Source organism: Cynocephalus volans, chromosome 2 (genome assembly GCF_027409185.1).
Source record: "Cynocephalus volans isolate mCynVol1 chromosome 2, mCynVol1.pri, whole genome shotgun sequence".
NCBI lineage: Eukaryota > Metazoa > Chordata > Mammalia > Dermoptera > Cynocephalidae > Cynocephalus > Cynocephalus volans.
In genome coordinates, this window is record NC_084461.1 from 131311380 (window position 1) to 131335524 (window position 24145).

Below are 24145 nucleotides of genomic sequence, written 5' to 3' on the forward strand. Positions count from 1 at the left end.
AGCATCACAGAGAAATTTACAACCTGACAAGTGTTTATTTTTCTGCAGTTCAGACAGTTGCACTCAATATGTTAATTGTCTTTAAATGCATCTCAATTGCAGATGCCTCATCATCAGTCACCCAGATTCAAGCATCTGGCAGTCATTTGTATGTGGTTTCTACATAGTTTAGGAGCACGATCATCACTCACTTCTAGGAGGCCAGTGTCGAGCCCATTCCGTGAAACAAATAAACACGCACCAGTTAGTTATCAGGCATTGTATGTTGACAAAACAACTTGTGCTTCTCGTGACATACACTGATGTTTTGCTCTGAATTACAATAATTTATTACTGACATATTGATGGATTGGTCTGTTCTGAACCTTTCCATGAATTGCTTTATTTAATCTTCACACTAGCCCTATAAGATCATATTATTTTCACTTTACAGTTGAGTAAAATGATGCATAGTCAAGTTGAGTGACTTGCCCAAGGGAATACAGGTAATATGTGAAGATAGATCCAAGCAAATCCAGTCTATCTGAGGCCAGCACCCATGTGCTTTGTTAGTCCTCACACAGCCCACAGACCAGGTGTAAGTCTAGAAGAGTGGTTCTCAACAGGGAACATTTTGTCCCCCAGGGGTTATTTTGGAGGCATTTTTCATTGTCACTGTGGAGGCAGTGCTACTGGCATCTAGTAGGTAGAGACAAGGGATGCTGCTAAACATTGCACAGTACACAGCACAACAAAGGATTATCAGATCAAAAAGGTCAACAGTGTTAGGATCAAGAAACCCTAAGTGAGAATAAATAGTCCTCTTAGCTGGCTAAAAGCAGATGTTAACTGCGGAACACAGATACAGTGAAGGGCATGAGTCGGAGCTCTCACAGAACTATGCACTGCAACTGCAGAAGAGAGAGGGGAGCAGAGGGCATGTGACATCAAGAACCCAAAGCATCTGCTACTGCTAGCCAGCTGGATCAGTGTTCAGAGGAATAAAACAGGAAAGGAGATAAGAAAGGGTCAGATCATACTCTGTTAACTAGTGTGGCTGGGAAAGGTGAGATACATAAGACCTTAGGGAAGTTAGTGTGCCAGCTATGGAGTCACACACTCTCAGCCTTAAAAGCACCCTTCTCTGGCTTTGTCATTCTGCAAATCAAATGTCTGCTTTGTTGGCTGGATCCTTGAATAGGAGGTATTGGAGGGGGACCGGAAGCTGGGAGAAGGAAAAGGGGCTAGCTTCTCCTGTGAGCTTCCTGTCTGCTTGCAGTTCTTGTGATCGCTTCTTCACCCCAGCCAAGGCAGTGCCTTCCTGCAGAAGCCATCAAATCTAGTTTACATAATTCTCCCAACTCCTGCACAACCAGCTTTACAGCAGCCCCAGAGAAACACCAGCTCCACCTGGTCAGAACCTCCTCCTCTCCTCCTCGGAGGTCTAAGTTTCGGCTTGGTGGGGTTCCTACTCTAAGTTTCTAAGTTTTTGTGATTAGACCCTGATGGAGTTTGGATGTGTTGTCCCCTCCAAAACTCATGTGGAATTTTGATCCCCAATGTGGCAGTGTTGGAAACTGATTGAGTCATGGGGCCGGATCCCTCATGAATGAATTAGTGCTCTCTCTGGGGGAAGGGGGGTAAATGAGTGAGTTCTTGCTCTGTTAGTTCCTGTGAGAGCTTGTTGATTAAAAGACCTTGGCACTTCCTCTCTCTCTCTTGCTTCTCTCTCTTGCTTCCTGTCACCATGGGATCTGCTTGTACCTGCTGGCTGCCTGCCACTTTCCACCATGAGTAGAAGCAGCCTGAGGCCCATGCCAGATGCAGCTGTCCCAGAATTGTAAGCCAAATAAACCTCTCTTCTTTATAAATTATCCAGTCTCAGGTAATTCTGTCATAGCAACACAAAACGGACTAATACAGAAAATTGGTACTGAGGAGTGGGGTGTTGCTATACAGATACCTGAAAGTGTGGATGCAGCTTTGGAACTGGGTAATGAGCAAAGGTTGGAGGACTTTGGAGGACTTAGAAGAAGAGAAAAAGTCAAGGGAAAGTTTGGAATGTCTTAGAGACTTATGTGGTGGCGAGCAGAATGCTGATAGAAATGTGGACAGTAAAGACCATGTGGATGATGAGGTCTCAAATAGAAATGAGGAACTTATCAGGAATTGGACAAAAGATCACCCTTGCTACACCATAGCAAGGAATATGGCTGTATTGTGTCCATGCCCTTGGACTTTGTGGAAGGTGGGACTTAAGAGTTGTGAACCAGAGTACCTGGTGGAAGAAATTTCCAAGCAGCAAAGCATTAAGGATGCTGCATGGTTATTTCTAACAGCCTATGCTGAGTTATGGCAGAAAAGGCATGATGTAAAGCCAGAATTTAAAAGGGGAGCAGAGTATAAAGATTTGGAAAATTTGCAGCCTGGCCACGAGGTAGAGAAGCAGAGAGCAGGAGAAAAACACAAGGGTGAAGCAGATAAACTGGTTGCTAAAGACATTATCTTGGCGGTGAGGCAGCCAAATGTTAAGAACCAGGACAATGGAAAAAATGCCCTAAAGGCATTTGAGAAGTCTGGAAGGGTGCCCCACTCATCACAGGCCCTGAGGCCTAGACGGACTGAGTTGTCCCAGAGGACAGACCTGGGGCTCAGCTGCCCTCAGGAACCAGCTCCCAGCATCCCAGCTGCTCTGGCTGGAGTGGCCCCAAGTGTGGTTCGTGCAGCAGCCCTGGAGAATAGAGGCCTGAAACCTCAGTGGCATCCACGTTGTGCTAAGTCTGCAGGCCAGCAGGACATGAGAACAGTGGAGGCATGTCAGCCTCCACCCAGATTCCAGAGGATACACGGAAAAGCCTGGGGACCCAGGTAGAGACCTGCCATGGGGTGGAGCCACTGCTGAGGACATCTACTAGAGCAATGCCAAGCAGAAAAGTGGGGCTGGAGCCCCCACAGAGAGCCCCCACTAGGGAAATATCTAGTAGAGCCAAGGCAGTGGGGCTGCCGCCAGGACACCAGAACTGCAGAGCCACTGGTAACGTGCAACGCAGGCCTGGAAAAGCCACAGGCACCAGCAGGGCCCACTGTGCTGTGCCTGGCAGAGCTTTAGGAATGAGGCTGCCTGATGCTTTGGAGGTCCAGATGCCCCATTGTGCCCAGGATGCAGGACTTGGAGTCAAGGAGGATTATTTTGGACCTTTAAGATTTAATATCTGCTCTGCTGGGTTTCAGACTTGTTTGGGGTGTGTTTCTCCTTTCTTTTGGTTTATTCCTCCCTTTTGGAATAGGAATGTATACCCAATGTCTATACCAAGATACACCATTGTATCTTGGCAGTAGATAAATTTGGTTTTGTTTTTCTGGTTCATAGCTGGAAGGACTTTTGCTTTTGGTCTCAGATGAGACTTTGGACTTTGGACTTTTAAGTTGGTGCTGGAACAAGCTGAGACTTTTGGGATTGTTGGGATGGAATGATTGTATTTTGTATGTGAGAGGGACATGAGTTTTGGAGGGCCAAGGGTGGGATGATGGAGTTTGGATGTGTTGTCCCCTCCAAAACTCATGTGGAATTTTGATCCCCAATGTGGCAGTGTTGGAAACTGATTGAGTCATGGGGCCGGAACCCTCATGAATGGACTAATGCTCTCCCTGGGGGAGGAGGGATAAATGAGTGAGTTCTCGCTTTATTAGTTCCCATGAGAGCTTGTTGTTTAAAAGACCCTGGCACCTCCTCTCTCTCACTTCTCTCTCTTGCTTCCTCTCGTCATGTGATCTGCTTGTACCCGCTGGCTGCCTGCCATTTTCTGCCATGAGTAGAAGCAGCCTGAGGCCCATGCCAGATGCAGCTGTCCCAGAATCGTAAGCCAAATAAACCTCTCTTCTTTATACATTACCCAGTCTCAGGTAATTCTGTTATAGCAACACAAAACAGACTAATACAGAACCTTTCTTTCCTCAGCCCTACAGCTAGTAGTCACTTCCTACAGTTGCTACCCCCAGTTATTACTGAAGTTGCCCTTTCAGTAGTTAACAACTATAAACCTAGTTAACAACTTTAATGTTGAAATATTGTTTAAATAACTGGTATGGTTTGTCTCTCCTTACTTGACCATGGGAGGGCAGGAGGCATGTGCTTATCTGAGAGAAAAACATTCCAGGGAGAGGGAACAAGTGCAAAGGTCCTGAGGCTAGATCCTGCCTGGCATGTCTGCAGATCAGGAAGAGGGGGTTGTGAAAGAAGAGAAAAAGGAGCAGAGAGGTTGAGATCAGCAAGGGAGCCAGGGCCAGAGTAGGGGTGGAGGATGACCATGCAGATACTTAAGGCTTTGGCTTTTACTACATGTGAGGAGTCTGGGCAGAGCACTGACATGGTCTAATGACCTCCCAGCAGGCTCCCTCTGGCTGCTCTATTGAGAATAGATGGAATGGAGGTGGGTGTGGACAGTGAGACCAATGAGGAGTTTACAGCAATAATCCAGGTGAGAGAAGACAGTGCCTTGGCCTAGGTGGTAGCTCTAAAGGTAGTATGAAGTGGTCAGACTCTGAATATACATAAAAACATAACCCTCAGTAGCTGGTTTGTTGTTGTTCTTAATTCCATCAGAAGGTTTAGCCTTTACAACTATTCTCAAACTCTTGTCATGCATGTTTTTTGCCAAGACTGTGACTCGAGTCAGACAGACCTATTTCCCAATCCAGGCACGACCACTTACCAGCTTTGTGATATTTGTCAAGTTATTTAATCTCTCTATGCCTCTCTTCCCTCCTCTGTAGCTGAGGGTAATGATACCTGCCTCATAGGATTGCTGTGTGGATTACATAACACAATATAGGGAAAATATTAAAATAGAATTTAGCACATAGAAGAAGCTCAATATATTGAAGATAAAATTATTCCATTTACTTTTTCCCTTAATACATCATTTAGTTAAGACTATGTAATAATGTTGTTGATGATAATAATAATAATATAAGAAAGCTCTTAACTGTTTCAAAATATTTCCTTCCTTTCTTTCCTTTATAGGTAAAACCTAAAAGGCCTCCACATACCGAAGCCTCCCTGATCTTGCATTTTCTTTCTCCCTTATCAGAATCACAAGCCCTCCCTTGTCAGGTATGCATATTAAAGCAGCACTGATTGATTTTCCCATCCATGGACTCCTTGTATAATCACAGTGGCTCTGCAGGCCAGGAAACGCAGGCAATAGGACCAATATTATACAGAGGAGAAAAGTAAACCTTAGAGTAGATGAGTATCCCGAGCTTCATGGTAAGTGAGGGCCGGGCCTGGTCAGGACCAAGGCCAGCTCCTCACACCACACTTCATCACTCTCCCCCTGAGCAGCATTGCTTAATGACTTAAAACATGGGTCTTCAAAAAAGGGCTCAGGACCAAACATCCCTGGGAAATGGGGCTTCATTCTGGTATCTGAGGTACGGGGATATCCCTGAAGTAGATGCTTGTGCAGGAGAAACTTGAATGATATTAATAAGAAATAATACTCAGCTCAATTTTTTTTTTTTGAGATATTAGAGTGTGTGTCAGATATCATTTTTAATACTGACATGCATTATTTCACTTATATCATTTACTTTTCACAGCCCTAAGTGGCAGGTACTCTAATTAAACCTATTTTACAGATGAGAAAACTAAGGCTCAGAGTGGGTAGGCAGTTTATCTAAGGTCACAGTGTGCATGATGCCCACACTCTTAACCTCAAAACTTAGTCCCAAACCTTTGCTTTGTTTTATGGCTAACTGATCACCATGACTGGCAATCAGTGGCACCTTCTCCTATGCCAAGTTCCGAAAAAGCATGTCCCAGTTGAGAAGGCAAACCTGTATTTGTGAACACATAAGAAGATGTGCTTCCATGGAATGCAGGCAACCTAGACAGCAGCCTTTACACCTCAACAGCAGCTGTTCACACATCTCTCCTCATGAGTATCTGTGTCTCATGTGCTAATGAGGCACTTGTCAGGAATAACTGGAAAAGAGGTATGAGACTGGAGTGGACATTCCAAGTGGAGGCTCTCTTTATCCAGAGGACAGTCGAAAGGCAGCAGCTCTCTGTAGAGATGGGTGAGCAAATGCTGTGTGTTCTAGCTACACCATTTGGGTGGTGACCCACCATAATATGGTGGTGACATTCAGAAAGGAAGAGCTAGCCTAAGCTTTCCTTGTCAGGAGTCTAGTAGAGGACAGTATGTCTTAAATGGAGCCTAACCTACAGAGATATTCCCTGGGCTTGGGTATTCTCACATCTCCATGAGTCAAATATATATATTCTAATTTGGTATTACTTTTCTAGTAAGTAATAAATAATATGAGCAGATATGGGGTGCTCTAGATGCCACCTTATAAGTCTACATCACCTTGTGTATTCTGGGTTCATGTTTGCATACAGGTCCACCCTGATGTTGCTGACTAACTTTATGCAGCATCTCTAACTAGGGTGTGCAAACCTCCAGCAGTCTGTGGCCACATTCATGGAGATCTATGCAGCCTTAATTTGAGGAATATTGAGAGAAAAGAAAGCACATGGTACTGCAGGAAAACAGAACAGCATTCAAATCCTAACTCTCCCATCTGCTAGCTGTGTAGCCTGGTCGACTAAGTTAATCTCCCCTACCTGACAGCTTTGTTGTGAGCATAAAATTATACTTACAAAGGCCTTAGCAAAAGGGCTGGATACATAGTGGGTGCAGGAATTCCCACTGGTAAGGAAACCAGGTTCAGGAATTGTGACTTTCCTATGGTCAAAGAAGTAGATAAGTGTGGAATGGTTAGGAAGAAGGCTTTTCAGGCAAAATGCCCTGGTTCAAATCCTACATTTTTGTGAGGATTAAATAAGGTAATGTGTGCAAAGTACTTGGTATTTGGAAGGTGTGTATTAAATGTTAAATCCATTGTACTCGTTTTATTTCACCTTTTCTGTATTTTATTCCATGTGTCCATATAATTTATGCATTTTGCTCCAATGATGCTGATTTGTTACTGTTTATATTCTATTATGGATTATTTTTAAAAAACAAAATAAAACAAATGAAAAAAAAAAAAAACAGCAACAAATCCTGGCTCTGCCACTTCCTAACTCTGTGAATTATTCTAAAAATTCTGGGTGGTTATGGGCATTAAATGAGATGATGCACGTAAAATGCTTATTAAAACAGTGACAGCCAAATAGTAAACACCCAATAAATGTCACTTAGTATTGTCTTTATCTGATGGCCAAGGTAGGATTTAGCTTTTGATTCAGTGCAGAAATCCATTCTTTAGTAATTAATCAAATGTTCACTTGTTAATTGATCCTGAGCTAAAACAAAAAACCAAAAGCAAAAAACCTTCAAGATGGCTTTACAGATAAGAAAGATCCCCAGAGAGAAGCCATCATCTGTCAGAGTGGCAAAAGTCTTCCAGTTCTGTTCAGTTTGAGATATTATTTGCAGACTCACAACTGCCCTGGTGGAAAGCCGACCCCAAGTGAGTGGATGTACCTGGGCAGTTTCACGTCCTGACAAAAAAACACTGCTGTTGCCTAAGCAACAGCGATGCAGGAGGCAGATCCCTTCAAGGTGGGTTGTTTCTTCCCTTTGCATTAATTTACTCAAACATGATGGGAGCTACATTAGGTTTGATAATTACCTGAGTCTATGATTCATTCAATGAGCAATTAGCATCGTACTTAGAGCAGCCTGGATGTGGTAATTAGTAGCGTGATAATAGCCCCCTCTGCCTGCCCAGTCTGGCATTATCAGGAAATGATTAGACTTTATTACACATCACCCTGGTCCTCCCCTGCATGGCAGTGCTCACTCACACTAGGGGTACCTGCAAAAAGATGTTTTAATTATTAAAATACAAAATGCCTCCATTTAAAGAAATTCAACCCTAAGGCAGAGTTTCATGAAAGCTGAAGCTTTATCAACTGGAAGGAAAGATTTCTCAGTGGCTGTTTTTTCCATGTTGAGGGAGGACTGAGACTTCCAAATCCTAGACATTTATTCCATCAGCCACTTGTTTACTGAAAATCTTATTTTGAATTCCTATCTCAGTCCAGGCACTGTGCCAGGCTTTGGAGATAGCAGGGTGGAAAATCGACACAGTCCCTGCCCTCATGCAGTGTAGTGGGAGATGTAAAATGTACTGTAGTGGTCAGATGTAAAATGATAGTGATGAGAAGTATTAGGAGGGAGAGGTATTTGGTGGTGCTCTGAGAGCATGTCAGAGGGGGATGAGACCTTGGTGAATGTGTCAGGGTTGTGTGACCGAGAAGTGAAAGACAGGTAGGTTAACCAGACCAAGGAGAGAGGATGTAGGCAGGCAGAAGGATCAGCAAATGCAGGCTGGTGTGGTGAGAGTAGAGCAAGGTGGGTGTCAGTCCAAGGTGAGAGCACAGAGTGGGCAGAAGCCTACCACGTGAAGGACTGTCGTCGTTATCCACAGAGCAGAGGGAAGCTGGCCAGGATTGTAAGCAGAATGGGATCATGAGGATTTCTGCTTTGCAGGGACATTCTGGCTGTGTGTAGAATGGACTGGAGGGAGATTAGAGTGGGAGCCAAGAGGCAAATTAGAAAGTCTATCAGCTTCCTGTCGCTGCTGTAACAAATTGCTACAAACTTAGTGGTTTAAAGTAACACGAATTTATCGTCTTACAGTTCTGGAGCTTAGGCCAAAATGGGTTTTACAGGGCTAAAACCAATGTGTTGGCAGAGGTACATTCTTTCCAGAGGCTCTAGGGGAGAAGCTGTTGTTTGCCTCTCCACCTTCTAGAGGCTGACCACATTCCCGGCTTATGACCTCATTGCTCCAGCCTCTGCTTCTGACATCGCATTCTCTCTCTGACTCTGAGCCTCCAGCCTCCCTCTTACAAGGACATTTGTGATTACAGAGTGTCTACCCAGGTAATCTCATATAGCCTCCCCATCTCAGGATGCTTAGTTTAATTACATCTACAAAGTCCCTTTTGCTATGTAAGGTCACATATACACAGGTTCTGGGGATTAGGATGTGGACCTTTGGGGGCAGCCATTCTTCTGCTTGCCTGGGTGATTTTTGAGGTGTCCAGAGATGTTGGTGTCTCAGAAATGATAGTGGTGGAGGTTCTGTGTATCTTGAAGGTACAGCTGGGAGGACCTGCTGATGCATTGGGTGTAGGGCCAATGAGGACATTCAAGGCATGGGCCTGGGCTGGGAAGGGCATGAGATGGCATGCTTTACTGAGAAATGGTGAATGTTCTAGAGTACATCCTACATGGTGGGGCTGGGCGTGCTGGTAGATGAGGCAACATATTGAGGGCCTTAAAATCTAGGCTAATTAGGTTGGGCTGAATGCTTAGGTGATGGAGTGAAATGAACTGTGGATGCACTGTGGGGAATGGGTGGGACAATCGAGACACTGAGATCTGTGTGGAGGCTCTTTCTTCTAGAAGATAAAAGACGACATCATGAGCAAGAGAAGCAGCACACTTGGGAGAGTAGGGCCTGGCACAGGGTGCTGGGCAGGACACCGCCACTGACTCCGTGTGTGACCGACTAAAGGAGCATCCAAGGAGAGTTTGAATTTCTATGTGGGCAACTAAGTGGTGCTGATGCCATCAACAGTAGGGCTTCCGACCACCCTGACCATCCTCTTCTCCGGAAGAAACACCTCCAGTTCTTCAGCATTCCCCATAGAACTGGGTTTCTATTCTCCCTCAACTTCTTGGTTGTTCCGTTCTGGACCAACTTATCTTTGTCACCAGAAAATGTATATTCCAAGTTCTTAAGGGATCCTGGCCTCAGGTCCCTTCTTTGGTTATCAGTGGAGTCAGGACCAAAACGCACACCTTATGATGCAGCTGTGCATTTTTACACAGATGTTTGTAACTATTACAAAACAGGGAATGTTTCCTTTAATTGTGCTGCTGTCCTGGGCCACTCCCACCTCCCCGACACCATTGAGGACTCACACCCCCTGAACGTGCTTCTTCACTGCAGGATGCATCTGTTGTATTGTTTTCCAGCCCTCCCCCTGCAGGAAGGCCTACCTCCTGGCCATAGCACAATCTGGCAGGAGAAGCCAGGCCCTGATCTGACCACTGTGCTACTGTCTCCAGGGAATATGTAATTGAGGACTCAGAGATGTAGTCAGGGTCTGTTAGTACCTGAATGGAGAATGGGGTAGGGTTGCCTGGAGGCTCTTTTTCTCACAGAAGCAGAGAAAGGATGTCTAGAAAGACAAAACATGTTGATGTGCAGAGAAGAGTGGGCAAGAGACTTTATGGGCTCAGAGGTAAAAAAGCAACAGTGAGGAAATAAGTGAAGTAAACTAGAAACTTTTAGTTTTCTTATTCTTCATTGATCTAACAGATAATAGTTTGTTCAAAATAATAATAGCAACAATGTATTAGATTCTGTATGCTTACGTAGAAATAATATGAGTAACAGCAATAATACAAGGGGACAGGAGAAGGAATTGGGATTTTTTTTTTATTATAAGGTACTCATAACATAGCATAGTGTTATTTAAAAGTGTATTTGGATTAGTTGTGAATGTATATTGCAAACTCTAGGGTAGCCACTAAAAATGTAAGAAATAAAAGTGTAACTGATATAATAGAAGACAAAATGAGAGCCGGCCCATGGCTCACTTGGGAGAGTATGGTGCTGAAAACACCAAGGCCACGGGTTCAGATCCCTATATAGGGATGGCGAGTTCGCTCACTTGGGAGAGCGTGGTGCTGACAACACCGAGTCAGGGGTTAAGATCCCCTGACCAGTCATCTTTTTCTTTAAAAAAAAAAAAGAAAAGAAAAGAAAATGAAATTATATGAAATACTTATTTAAAACCATAAAAGGCAGAAAAAGAGTGGAGGACAAAAAATAGAGACAAAAAAACAAGGGCAACAAATAAAAAAAACCCAATTAATCCAATTATGTCAATAATCACTTTGAATGTCACTGATTTAAATACACTCTGTTCTTAAAGAACAGAGATTGTCAGAGTGAATCAAAAAACTATATGTCATCTACAAGAAACCCACTTTAAATATAAGGACACATATAGATTGAAAGTAAATGAATGGAGGAAGATATACCATGCTAACACTAATCAAAAGAAAGTGGAGTTGCTATATTAATTTCAGACAGAGCAGACTTTGGAAGTTATCAGGGATAAAGAGAGACATTACATAATTATAAAGGGGCCAATTTTCCAAGAAGACATCTTTAATATATGTGTGCCTAACAATAAAACATCAAAACACACAAAGCAAAAACTGATAGAAGTGCAGGGAGAAATAGATTAATCCACTATTACAGTTAGGAATTTTAACACTCCTTTATCATAAATGGACAGATCTAGAAAGCAGAAAATCAGTAAGGATGTAGTAGAACTCAACAATACTATCAATCAATAAAATTGGCATCTATAGACTACTTCACCCAACAACAGCAGAAGAGACATTCTTTGTAAGCCCATATGAAACATTCACCAAGGTATTCCACATTGTACATAAAACATACCTTCACAAATTTAAAACAATAGAAATAATACCATTTCTGCTCTCGGGCTACAATGGAATCAAAGTAAAAATCAATAACATAAAGATAGCTGGAAAATCCCAAAATACTTGGAAGATTTAACAACCTACTCTGAAATAGCATGGGGATCAAAGTAGAAATCTCAAGAGAAATTTTAAAATATTTTGGACCTAATGAAAATGAAAAGACAACTTATGAAAATTTGTGGAAAGCAGTGAAAGCAGATATTAGAAAAGAAGAAAGATCTAAAATCAATAATGTAAGTTTCTACCTTAGAAAACTAGAAAAATAAGAGCAAAATAAATCCAAAGTAAATAGAACAAAAATGTAATAAAAATTGGAAATAATAATTGAAAATAATAAAATTGAAAACAAAAAATTAATAGAGAAAATCAACAAAACCAAAAGCTGTTTCTTTGAAAAGATCAATAAAATTGGTAAGTCTCTAGCCAGGCTAACTAAGAAAAAAAGAAAGGAAACATATTACTAACATGAAAAATGACAAGAGGTGACCAGTACAGATCCCATGAACATTAAAAGAAACAAGGAATACATGAGCAACTTTATGTCCACAAATTTGATAACCTAGATGAACTGGACCAATTCCTTGAAAGACAGAATCTGCCAGTAATCACACAAGAATAAACAGAAAATCCAAATAAGCCTCTATCAAAGAAATTGAATCAATAATTACTAACCTTTGAAATCAGAAAGCATCAGGCCCAGATGGGTTTACTAGTGACTACTACCAAACTTTGAAGAAATTATACCAATTCTCTACAATCTTTTTCAGAAATTAGAAGCAAAGGAAATCCTTCCCAACCCATTCTATAAGGCCCAAACCAGACAGGCATTATAATATATATGTGTGTGTGTGTGTGTGTGTGTGTGTGTGTGTGTGTGTGTGTGTGTGTGTGTGTGTGTGTGTGTGTGTGTGTGTGTGTGTGTGTACATATAGATATATATATGCCAATATCTCATGAAAAAAGGTGCAAAAATTCTGAACAAAATATTAGAAAATTGAATCTAACTATATGAAAAGAATACAGCACAACCAAGTGGCATTTATTCCAGGTATGCAAGGCAAATTTAACTTTCAAAAATCAATTAATGTAATCCATCACATTAACCGGCAAAAAAAGAAAGATCACTTGATCATATAAATAGATGCAAAAAAACATTTGACAAAATCCAACACCCACTCATGATAAAAACTTTCAGTGAACTGGAATAGAGGGGAACTTCCTCAACCTGGTAAGGAACATCTACAGAAAAACCTACAGCTAACATCATCTTTAATGGTAGAAATCTCAAAGCCTTTCCACTAAGATCAGGAACAAGGCAAGGATGTCCCCTCCCACTACTCTTTCAACATCATACTGAAAATCCTAGGGAATGCAATAAAACAAAACAAACAAACAAACAAACAAAAAAAGGAAATAAAAGGTATACGAATTGGGAAGGAAGATGAAACAAAACTGTTTTTGTTTGCAGATGACCTGATCATGATCATGTAGAATATCCAAAAGACTACAAAAAATCTCCTGGAACTAAAAAGCAATTAAAGTAATTTTGCTGTATATGAGGCTATTATACCAAAGTCAATTGCTTTCCTATATACTAGCAATGAACAAGTAAAACTTGAAATTAAAAACATATTACCATTTACATTAGCACCAAAAATTGAAATCTTTGGTATAAACCTAACAAAATATGTGTGAGATCCATATGAGAAAAACTGCGACTCTGATGAGTTTACATAAGAATTACATAAATGGAGAGGATATTTCATGCTCCTCAATATTGTCAAGATTTCAGTTCTTCCCTACTTGATCAATAAATTCAATGCAATCCCAATCAAAATCCCAGCAAGGTTTTGCGGATATTGACAAACTAATTCTAAAGTTTATATGAAGAGACAAAGACCCAGGACAGGCAACACAATATTGAAGGAGAACAAAGTTGGATGACTGACACTACCCAACTTCAAGGCCTATTGTACAACTCCAGTAAACAAGACAGTGTGGTATTGGCCAAAGAAAAGACAAAGAAATCCGTGAAACAGAATAGAGAGCCCTGAAATAAACTCACATAAATATAGTCAACTGATCTGTGACAATGGAGCAAAGGCAATACAATGGAGCAAAGATTGCCTTGTCAACAAATGGTGCTGGAACAACTAGACAACCATATGCAAAAAAATGAATCTAGACACAGACCTTACATCACAAAAATTAACTCAAAATTTATCATAGACTTAGATATGAAACACAAAACTATGAAACTCCTAGAAGATAGCACAGGAGAAAATCCAGATGACTGTTGGTTTGGCGATGACTTTTTAGATACAACACCAAAGGTCAATCTGTGAAAGAAATAATTCATAAGCTGGACTTTATTAAACTTAAAAATATCTTCTCTGCGAAAAACACTGTCCAGAGAATAAAAATACAGGTCACGCACTGGGAGAAAATATTTGCAGAAGACATAGCTGATAAAAGATACTTAGCTAAAATATAAAAAGAACTCTTAAAACTCAGTGGGTCAAAGATCTTAACAGATACCTCACCAAAGAAGAAATACAGATGGCAAATATGCATATGAAAAGAGGTTCCACATATGTCATTAGGGGAATGCAAATTAAAACAACAATGAGATCCACTACACACCTATTAGAATGTCCAGAGTCCTGAATACTAATAACACCAAAGGCTGACAAGGATGTGGAGTAACAGTAATTCATTCATTGCTGGATGGAATGCAAAATGGTGCACCCACTTTGGAAGACAGGTTTACAGTTTCTTATAAAATTAAACATACTCTTACCATACGATCCAGCAATTGAGCTCCTTGATATTTGCCCAGATGACTTGAAAACTTATGTCAATATAAAAAATTTGCACACAGATATTTATAGCAGCTTTATTTATAATTGCCAAAAATTGAAAGCAACCAAGATGCCCTTCAGTGGGTGAACAGATAAATGAATTGTAGTGAATCTGGCAATAGAGCATTATTCCGTGATAAAAAGAAATGAGCTATCAAGTCATGAAAAGACATGGAAGAAACTTCTATTCATATTACTAAGTAAAAGAAGCCATCTGAAAAGGCTACATACCATATTATTCCAACTGTGTGATTTTCTGGACAGGGCAAAACTATGGAGACAATAAAATGATCCATGGTTGGGGAAGGGTGGGGAGGAAGAGATGAATGAATAGACAGAGCATAGAGGATTTTTAGGACAATGATATTATTCTGTAAAATAAGACACTGTGGATATATGTCTTGATACCTTTGTCCAAACCCTAGAATGTACAATGCCAAGAGTGAGCTCTAATGCAAACTATGGCCTCTGAGTGGTAGTGATGTGTCAGCACAGGTTCATCAATTGTAACAAATGTACCACTCTGGTGGGGGATGTCGATAACAGCAGAGGCCATACATGTTGGGGACAGTAATATACAGAAAATCTCTGTATCTTCCTCTTAATTTTGTTGTGAACCTAAAACTCCTCTAAAAAAGTTGTCTCAAAAAAAAAAAAAAACTAAAAAAATGTACCTTGATTTAGTCACAATTATTTGAGAAGTATGGAGGAGTTTATCTACCCAATTTTAGCCAAGGAGTGAAAGGATGAATTTGGGCACAGGGGATAATCCAGATGAGAGAACTTCTGAGGACCACAGTGAATTCTGAACAGTGAATTCTTCTCCATCTCAGTGCTCATCTCCCATGAGACTTGTGAAGGCAGTCCTCCCCAAACAGGGAAGAAGCCAAAAACATCATTAAGACATGTAAAATAAACCTCATAAACCATTTAAATCTTTGGCTTTCAAGTCAATAGCAATCAAGACCCAGAAGGAAACTTGGGCTTGGCAGGTCTCTGCCAACAACCATGATGTTTCCATGTGCACTCTCAACCTTGTCCAGTGAGGACAGAAGAATAAACAAAAACGAAGGACATCTTATATAAAGAAATGAATGACAAACACGGAGTCACAACATAGACAGTGACAGACTTACAGAGCACGTTCAAAGTTAGACAGGAACTGGTCTATTGCAGAAGAGAAGTAGGAAGCTGGAGACAGAGGAACAGCCACTTTTAGTTGAAACAAAGCCACAGATGAGGGAAAGCCAAGCAGAAGTTGAGAAAGAAAAAAAGAAAGAAAACACAGAGTTTAGGAGACACATGGTATTAACCTAAATGAGCATTCCAGTATTCTTAAAGTGGTTTTAGGGGAGGATAGGGAAGAGAGCATAATTATTGCACAACATGGTTATGGCACACCATATGTCTAAACAGCACATTTATAGCTAGTATGTCATTTAAGACTTGCAACAACTTGGGGGTGTTCACAGGGAAGGTTACTACTTTAATTTACCAAAGAAAATTCAGGCTCTTCTTCCCTCTTCTTTAGCCCATCTCCTATGATATGTGTATGTTGAAGAATCATTTGAAAATACAGTTGGATATATATGACCACTTTCTCCAAACAGCCATCTCTGACCATCTCAATATAATATTCCCCTTTCCTCTTTTATGCAAACATAGCTTGTTTGTTCTTCAACTTCTATTATTCATTTGACAATTTAAGCTGCCTTGTGACAGCCCCTTACTATGGCTTGTTAAATACAACAGTATGTGAATTTAAATAGCATGTTTCCAGCTAAATTACTAGCCTCTTGGAAAAAGGAGCCATGACGTATTCACCCAGCACAGTTTGGGATTTCACTGACCATTAGCTGAGCAATGATGATTGAGAGTCAAACATCCAGAATTCTAATCTCAGCTCCATTACTTATTCTCCTTGCAACCTTGGGCCTCCCTGTGGCTCAATTTCCACTTCTACAACATACAGATAATATCAGTAGATCCCTCAGTGAGTTACGATGGATAATAAATGAAGTAGGCATGTTTATCATGTGCACATTGTGCCGGACATAGTGTTCATAAATATTAGCTAGTATTATTTTAGTCAAATTTTAAGTTAATTAATTACATGATTAAATGGTGATTTGGACCTCCAATTTTTTCTTCCTACAACTGGTTCTCCCTCATCTTTTATTAGCCTGATGGGATGCCTTCATCTCTTTAAATAACAAAGATCTCTTACAAGTTACCATTTGAATACTACGCCTATTTTATGAAAATTTCCAATTTCGATAAATTCATATGCAAGTGTGAACATTTAAGAAACTCAGAAAGTTTCAATGAGCTCTAAATAATCAGCTGAGGATTTAAGCTGTTTGCATGACATGCTTTCCTGGAAATCAGACTTCAAGGGAATAGGGACCCAGTCACTCAAACAGCAGTAGGCTTGTAGAATTTTAGTGAAAAAGGATAGCTGAGCCACTCCTTAGATCTAGATCTCCCACAATTAAGTGGTTTTAAGTACTCATGTGGGGCTGGGATTATACATAAGATAATATTATTACAAACTATTTCAAATCACTAATACTTGGCATATACATGTTGCTTTATTAGAAGTTAATAATTATTTAATTAAAAATTTAACAGCTTTTACATACTTATTTATATACTTCCTTTTAAATTCAAGTAACAATGTTGTTTTCCTGGATATCACCCTTAAAGAGTCTAATGACTGAACTTTTGAGAATGCAACATGTAGATAAGTATTGAGCAAATTCTGGCAATAAAAAAAAAATCTTTCTTGTGAAATCTCTGAATAAGATATAATGCTTATCAACACTTTTTTGCAAGTTCACTACTTAAAATGGGAGATGCAATTAATGTTACATATTGAGGAAATGTTAAGATAAATTTAAAGTATTACTATAAATTAAAAATTTAGATTTCCAGGAACTGTATAATTTTTGTAACACACCTTATCCACAGTCCCCTGTCCATGTCAACCTTCCTGAATTACAGTATAGTTTTCTTGTGACCTCTGGCTGTTTTCATGTTCACTGCTGGAGTGATCCTGTCAAACCACGCCAAGTTGAACCTATGTTTTTACAGACAGAGATTGTCACTTACATTTGTATTGCAAACCATGACCATACAAAGCCCTTTGACATCCACTATTCTATTTTTTACTTACCACAAACCCACGAGGTTGGTATTATGAAGGTTTGAATGAAAAACGAGTGCATCCCCTCTCCCTGCCCAGACAATGTAAAAACTTTAATGACCATATTAGCCCATGCTAACTGGTTAGTCTTACCTTTCTTAAGTTCAGACATGTTTGGCACAGGCAGGGCTTTAGCCTGTCAGCCTGGGACAGAGCTAAGGTAGGTCACAGACACAGGAAGCAACACAAGTGACAGCTGACTTGGCTGTTTGGATAGCGATGTGACAGGTCAGGGATTAGTTGGTGGTTAGCCAACTGCCTGGCAGCAGGTGTTAGAGAAACTCAAAGTCAAGAAGACAAGGCTTATGTGGCACAGAGGGAAGAGGCATGCAGAGAGCTGGGATCCTAGAATACTGGCTCAGAGTGCCAGCGCCAAACAGCATATCAAATATCTAGCTCCTGGACCGGTTTTGACATTTTCTAAGAACCGTGGCTTTCCTGATTAACTTCATCCCCTTTACCATTGGAGGAACTCTTTGCTACTTAAAAGGGTCTTACCCACAAATGTTAATACCTTAATTTTGCTTTCCATCTCCTCAGAAAAGAAGACTCTATCTGGTCTGCCACTGGGACCTACGGAGGTGTCTTCCTGGGCAGAGTTCATCTCATCCTTTTCTTCAGACTGAGAGCTCTAGGTCTCCTGAACAACAGTTGGGGAGCAAGTCTCAAAGCTGTTTCTAAGCAAAACTTATCACCGTCATCAGAGGCAGATCCCATTTTCTTACCCCAACACGGCAAATCCCTTTCCACAGAGTGCACTTTATTTACTCTGCCCTATACATCAGGAACAATGCTGAAGCTACTTAAAGACAATTTTTTTTTTGTAGTAACAATATCAGGAAACACAAATTTACATACTACTCAACAATAGAGCCTATTTGAATCTACTGCCTTCAGAAATTTCTTAGCTAAACTGGTTCAAGTACTGCACAAAATGACAGGGTAATGTGTAGGTATAATGACTCCTTTCATGACCTGACTTTAAAATGTTACCTATTTTTGTAGTTACCAACTCACCCTAAGGCTATACCACTGTGATCTTAACTTTCTTTAAACGTTTCTCTAAGTGCATACTTTGCTCAAATGAGTCTTGAAATGGCCTTTGGCCCAAACTAAAAAAAAAAAAATAGTTCTGATGTGACCACACTGGCTCTGCTGTCAAAAATGTCCTGGCTCCTCATCTGAACACTCTCCTACTCCAGGTACTTATCCCTAGTGGCAGGTTGAAGTCTGGCACACTCTTAGTCAAGCTCTGCCCCAGGTAGGAACCATTAGAAGGTTGTTGGCTGCTGTTGACGAGTCTCTCTCTGTAATATAAAGAGTGAGTTCCTACAGGGGGTCGTGTTTGTTTGGTGAGGGCTTTTTCCATCAGACTTGGTCATCAGCAGTTGGCTAGTTACAAATGCAGTCCTCAGACCAAATGCTGGAATCCTATTATCCCAGCTTCCTCTCTGCCAGGGAGGAACACAGCCATATCTGCTTGCCTAGTCAGGCTCCCAGGACTTAAAATATATCACTTGGAGAAAACTAACAAACAACAGATCCTCAGATATTTTGATGGAGAGGCAGCATGGTGTGGAAAGAGGACTCACTGGTCTGGAATGCAAAATCTCTGGCGCTAGTCCACAGTCTACCTCTTCCTGGCTCAGTATCTATCTCTTCACTTCTCCAAGCTTCAGATTCTCATTTATGAGAGGAAGTTTATGACACCAACCACTGGGTTGGTGGGAGCTTTCTAATGAGATGATGTACATGAAAGAACTTCCAAAACTATAACATAATGCTGCCGCAGCTGCTGATAGTGACGGTGATGATAATAACAGTGAGAACTGATATTTACTGAGTGCTGCCATGAGAAGGACACGGCACTGGGTGTTCGACATGCGCTATCTCATCTGATACAAATACTTTTGAAGACTTGATGATGATGATAATGATAACGTAAATAAGAATAGCTAACATTTCTTAATTGTTTACCATATACCAGCCTCCAGTCTCAGCATTTTATGCATATTAACATAAATAACCTGGCATCATGTGAAATAAGTACTATTGTCATCTCTTCTTGACATATGAGGAAAATTAGACACAGAAGTCAGGTAACTTTCTCAAGATCATGCTGCTGGTAAGCAGCCACAAGGATTCAAACACAGGCATTCTGACTCTAAAACAGGAGTCAAACTTTCTAGAGTCAGCATACGTTTTCTATAAAAGGCTAGATGTATTTTAGGCATTGGGACCACATACAATCTCTATTGCATACTCCTTTTTTTTTTCTGTTTTGTTGTTGTTGTTGTTTATTTGTTTTTATACCCCATTACAAATGTAAAAGCCATTTTTAGCTCAAGGGTTACACAAAAATAAGCAGATGGCTAAACTTGGCCCATAGGTCTATAGATTGCTAACTCTTGCTTTAGAAATAATTTTTTTTTTTTTTTGATGGCTGGCCAGTAAGGGGATATTTAAATTTTGGTTTTATAAATAAGGAAACTAAAAATCGAGAGATTCAGTAAGTGCTGGAATCAGGATTCTAATCTAGTTTTGTTTGCTTTCAGAAACTGTGTCAACCCACACTATACTGTCTCCGTGTATGTTGTTAAAATGTAAGATATCATCACTAATTTAGGGTTGCTGAACTTGCCTCAGTCAATTTCCATATAGAATATGTATTTTCCTCTTGGAACAGACTTGAGGACAAGATAGCAGGCTGAGAGTTAGCAGACCCAAGGCCTACTATGCCCTGGCACACAGCTGGCATAAATAAATACATCTTTGTTGAGTGAAATAATTCTGATTGCTAATTGGACTCAGACATTCCCCAAGATCTCAGCCATTTGCACAGATTCTTCCAGACTTTGCATATGAGTATGTAAATGACAGCAGAGACCTATTCCTTAATCCAGCTCATAGGGAATCTGTCACACTTTGTAATTTCCATAGAGCTATTTGGAGGAAAAAAAGATGTTATGAGCAGAAATCTTACCTTTACAGTGAATCATTCTGTTGACAAAAACTGCACTAGGAGACTGTACTTATGTCTTTGAAATAAATACATCACTAACCAGAGGCAGGATAACAGAGAAGACTTTGTGACCTCACCATAAGTTATTATTTTTGTACCCACTGATATAATCTCACATTAAATTAGGAATTTTTATTCTTATTTAACCTTGAGATTTTTTACTTCAGGGAATAAATGAACTTCTTGGAAATGTGTTAAAAATTTTGTGCATATGTCCATTTTTTTACATAAAAGGCTATAGATTCTATCCAACTCTCAAACGGTTTTATTAGGCCTTACATGTTAGCACTGCAGTGAAATTGTCTTGGTGTAGTTCACAGCTGATGAGGAGAAGGGAAAGATGAAGTTGCTGTGTGTAGCAACCAAGTTTTCCAGATGCCTTTGTCAGTACGATGCTTTGTTACACCCTCAAGATCCCCATGTAGGCTCCCACAGTAGCTCATGAGTTTTCCACTGGCATAGGTGTCTGGATCTGCACACCCATCTGGAAGATTGTCACCAGTCTAGGCCAGCTGCAGTGACCAGCACTCAGGGAATCCAACAGGCTAAACGCAGCCACAGAATGCACAGTACAGAGTCTCTTCTCTTTTTTTATCAGCCCCAAGATCAGGCCCAGAGACTGCCATAACCATCCCGAAGTCTATGATTTTGCATTATTAGCACCTAGTGCAATGCCTGGCACACAGTGGATGTTAATAAATTTGTTTGAATGAAGATAAGCATAATGATAAAATTGATAACAATTATTCCTTTCATTCCTGAGATGGTTAATAGGGTTTTTTCATTTCTATTATTTCCTGAGATGCTCTATCTATATGGAATCTTGTGTCTTTATCAATTAGACGGTGGTTTTTACCTTGTACTGTTTGTTGTTGGTGGTGTTGGCATCGGTGTTGGTGATGTTGTTGGTTTTATGTTGAAATAGCCAACTTGGATGTTTTTCTTTTGTGTGTGGGCCTGAGAGTGTCCACGGAGGTTATGGTAGCTTCCCCAGGGTGGGCTGGATTAGGTTCCACAGACAAGGCAGTCCATGAACTAGGCCTTGGTGTTAACTGGCAAGGGTAGGGAAAAAGCATGGTTACTGGGCTGCAGCAGAGCAGGGAGAAATCACATATGGACCTGAAAGCTGCAAAAGGAAGTGGAACTTGGTCCAGTTTTGCTCATTCCACTCTGAAGTGGGCACTGTGAGTGCAGACAGCATGTCTATGAGCACTGGGAATCACTCACATTTTTGAGTAGATTGGTTGAATACAGAAAATTTTAAGGGATATTATTTTATTTTTCTTTTTGTTATTTGTGTATGTATATGTGATTTTAAAAACCGATTAACCCGACAGAATGTACAGATGCAGAAGGAAAAGAGGTAGAAGGTAGGGGTAGCTGTCCTAGTGTATTCTAGTATGACCTGATGGGAACAAGCTCTGAGAAGTGGCAGTGAAGCCATAGAGACAAGACCAGAGGGGACATTTCGAAGTAACAGGATTTGGAAATTAAATGTAAAAAGCTTGGAAGGTACAGAAATCAGAGATGACTTCCCACCTAGAATATTAGATGAACATGATAATAATAATAGTTAAATTTTGAATTTGTAGCCCAGCCCTATACATTTTAGAACCTAGTGTCTTAATTAACCTTACTGGACTTGTCACATTTTGCCTGGCTTTCTGGTTTTTGTGACTAACATATCTTTCCTCACCTCTTAACATGGAAACCATCAGAGGCCATGGAACAAAATTGATTTATGTATCTCTTCTTTAATAGCACAAAAACATCTGTCAAGTGAGTGAATCAAATGTAGTGAGGTAGTCTAGGGAATTTGCTTCACAAGAAACTTGAGACCAGAATTCATCCTGATGGAGAGTGGCAAAATGCAAGGTGGAATCAGAAACCACGTTTTCCATTATTCAGGCTATTACAGTGAACCATCAGCTGCCCTAGGTTTGAATAGTGAAGAAATGCCAGGAAATTAGAGAATAAATAAAGACTGCTCTCTACTGAGAGGGCTACTATCAGATGAGACAGAATTCAAGAGTGATTTTGGCCTTTCAGCTTTACAAATTGAGTGCTTCCAGAGGCTCTGTTTTAGGAAAGGAGATTCTGATAAGACTGCTCTTTCCTAGTTTTTCCACTGACTCACATCCCCTTGGTCAACTGCCCACTCTCTAGCCGGCTGGAACAAGAGGTCCCTCCAGAAGTGGTGGCTTAGCTCAGCTAGCCAGGGGACTTTCACTAGAAATGACAAAACCCTGGCTCGAATTCCTTTCATAAAGCCTTAGTATCTGATGACTCACAGTCTCCCCCATGGCAAGTTCCTGAGATGATAAAGAGATATTGCTATAAGGTTTTGGGGAAAAAACATGGTGTGGAGGGGTAGGGGGGCAATGGTCTGTGTTCTGGCCAAGAATTTCATCATTGATTAGTGGCATATGGGCCCCATTTGGACCCTGTTGACGAGAAGACCAAATATTGCTTGTTATGCTAATTTGGGGCACCAAGGCTGGAATGAAATGACCTAACTGCCTAATGCCATTTAATACTGAGAAAGACTCCATTGAAATTAAATTATCTGATCTCAACCAAGTTTTTAAAAATGCAAATAATGTCTGGTTTTTTATCTCCAAGGCTTCATCCCAATTTAAGTGACTATTCATCCAAGCTACTGGGATACTTATATATACTATAAAATGTCTTCTAATTTCACAGGGAATGTCTCTTCAGTGTTTGATGGTATTACTTCTGTCTCTCACTTTCCAGGTAGGCAGAAAAATACATATAGATCTCAAAACAGGTAAATCTCGGTTTGTATCCGGGCTGTGCTCGCTATTAGTTGTACGTCCTTGGGTCAGAAACTTAGCCTTCTTAAGCCTCATTTTACTTATCCATAAAATGAGTTATACCAAATAATAAAAAAATAATAATAACTACCAATGATCTACCTGTCAGTGTTCTGATTGCTATAATATATATATAATTTTATTTAAATTATACAACCTCATGAGTTATATAGTGTAACACCTCTATTTTTACCAGTAAAGAAACTGAAGCTCAGAGAAATTAACTAACTTGCCCAAAGAAACTCAACTGGCAAGTTGGGGAGCTGGGATTCAATCCAGTCAAGGCTTTTATTTTTTTCTTTTGAGAATTAAATGTTATAAGATATGTAAAGCGTCTAGGTAGTACTGACGGGCATATCTTCGATGCTCAATACAATTGCTTCCTTTCACCCTTTTAGAAGGTGAAGTGTGACTGTTGCTTCTGGTTATTACGAGACACATGAATTGGAGAAGATCCTGCGACATTTTAGGAGCTCCAGAACAAGACACTGAATGACAACTACACTTCATGGCTTGTCTATGCTCATCATGTGCATCTTTCTTCTCTGTCTCCATAGCCAAATCTTTACCATCTCCATCTTCTCCCTAATAGTCTTTTTACCTCAGCCCATTTCAGATTAGACAACTGGCATAGAAACAATCACCACCTGCCACTTCCCCCACCTCTCCCTGCTCCTGGTTTCTCAACATCCTTT

General features: G+C 40.4%; 1 protein-coding gene across 1 annotated transcript in view; it reads right to left on the minus strand.

Moving 5' to 3' along the window:
- Window positions 1-24145, minus strand: part of HTR4 (5-hydroxytryptamine receptor 4) — a 97141-nt gene that overhangs the window by 622 nt on the left and 72374 nt on the right. The gene's annotated exons all lie outside the window — the stretch shown is intronic.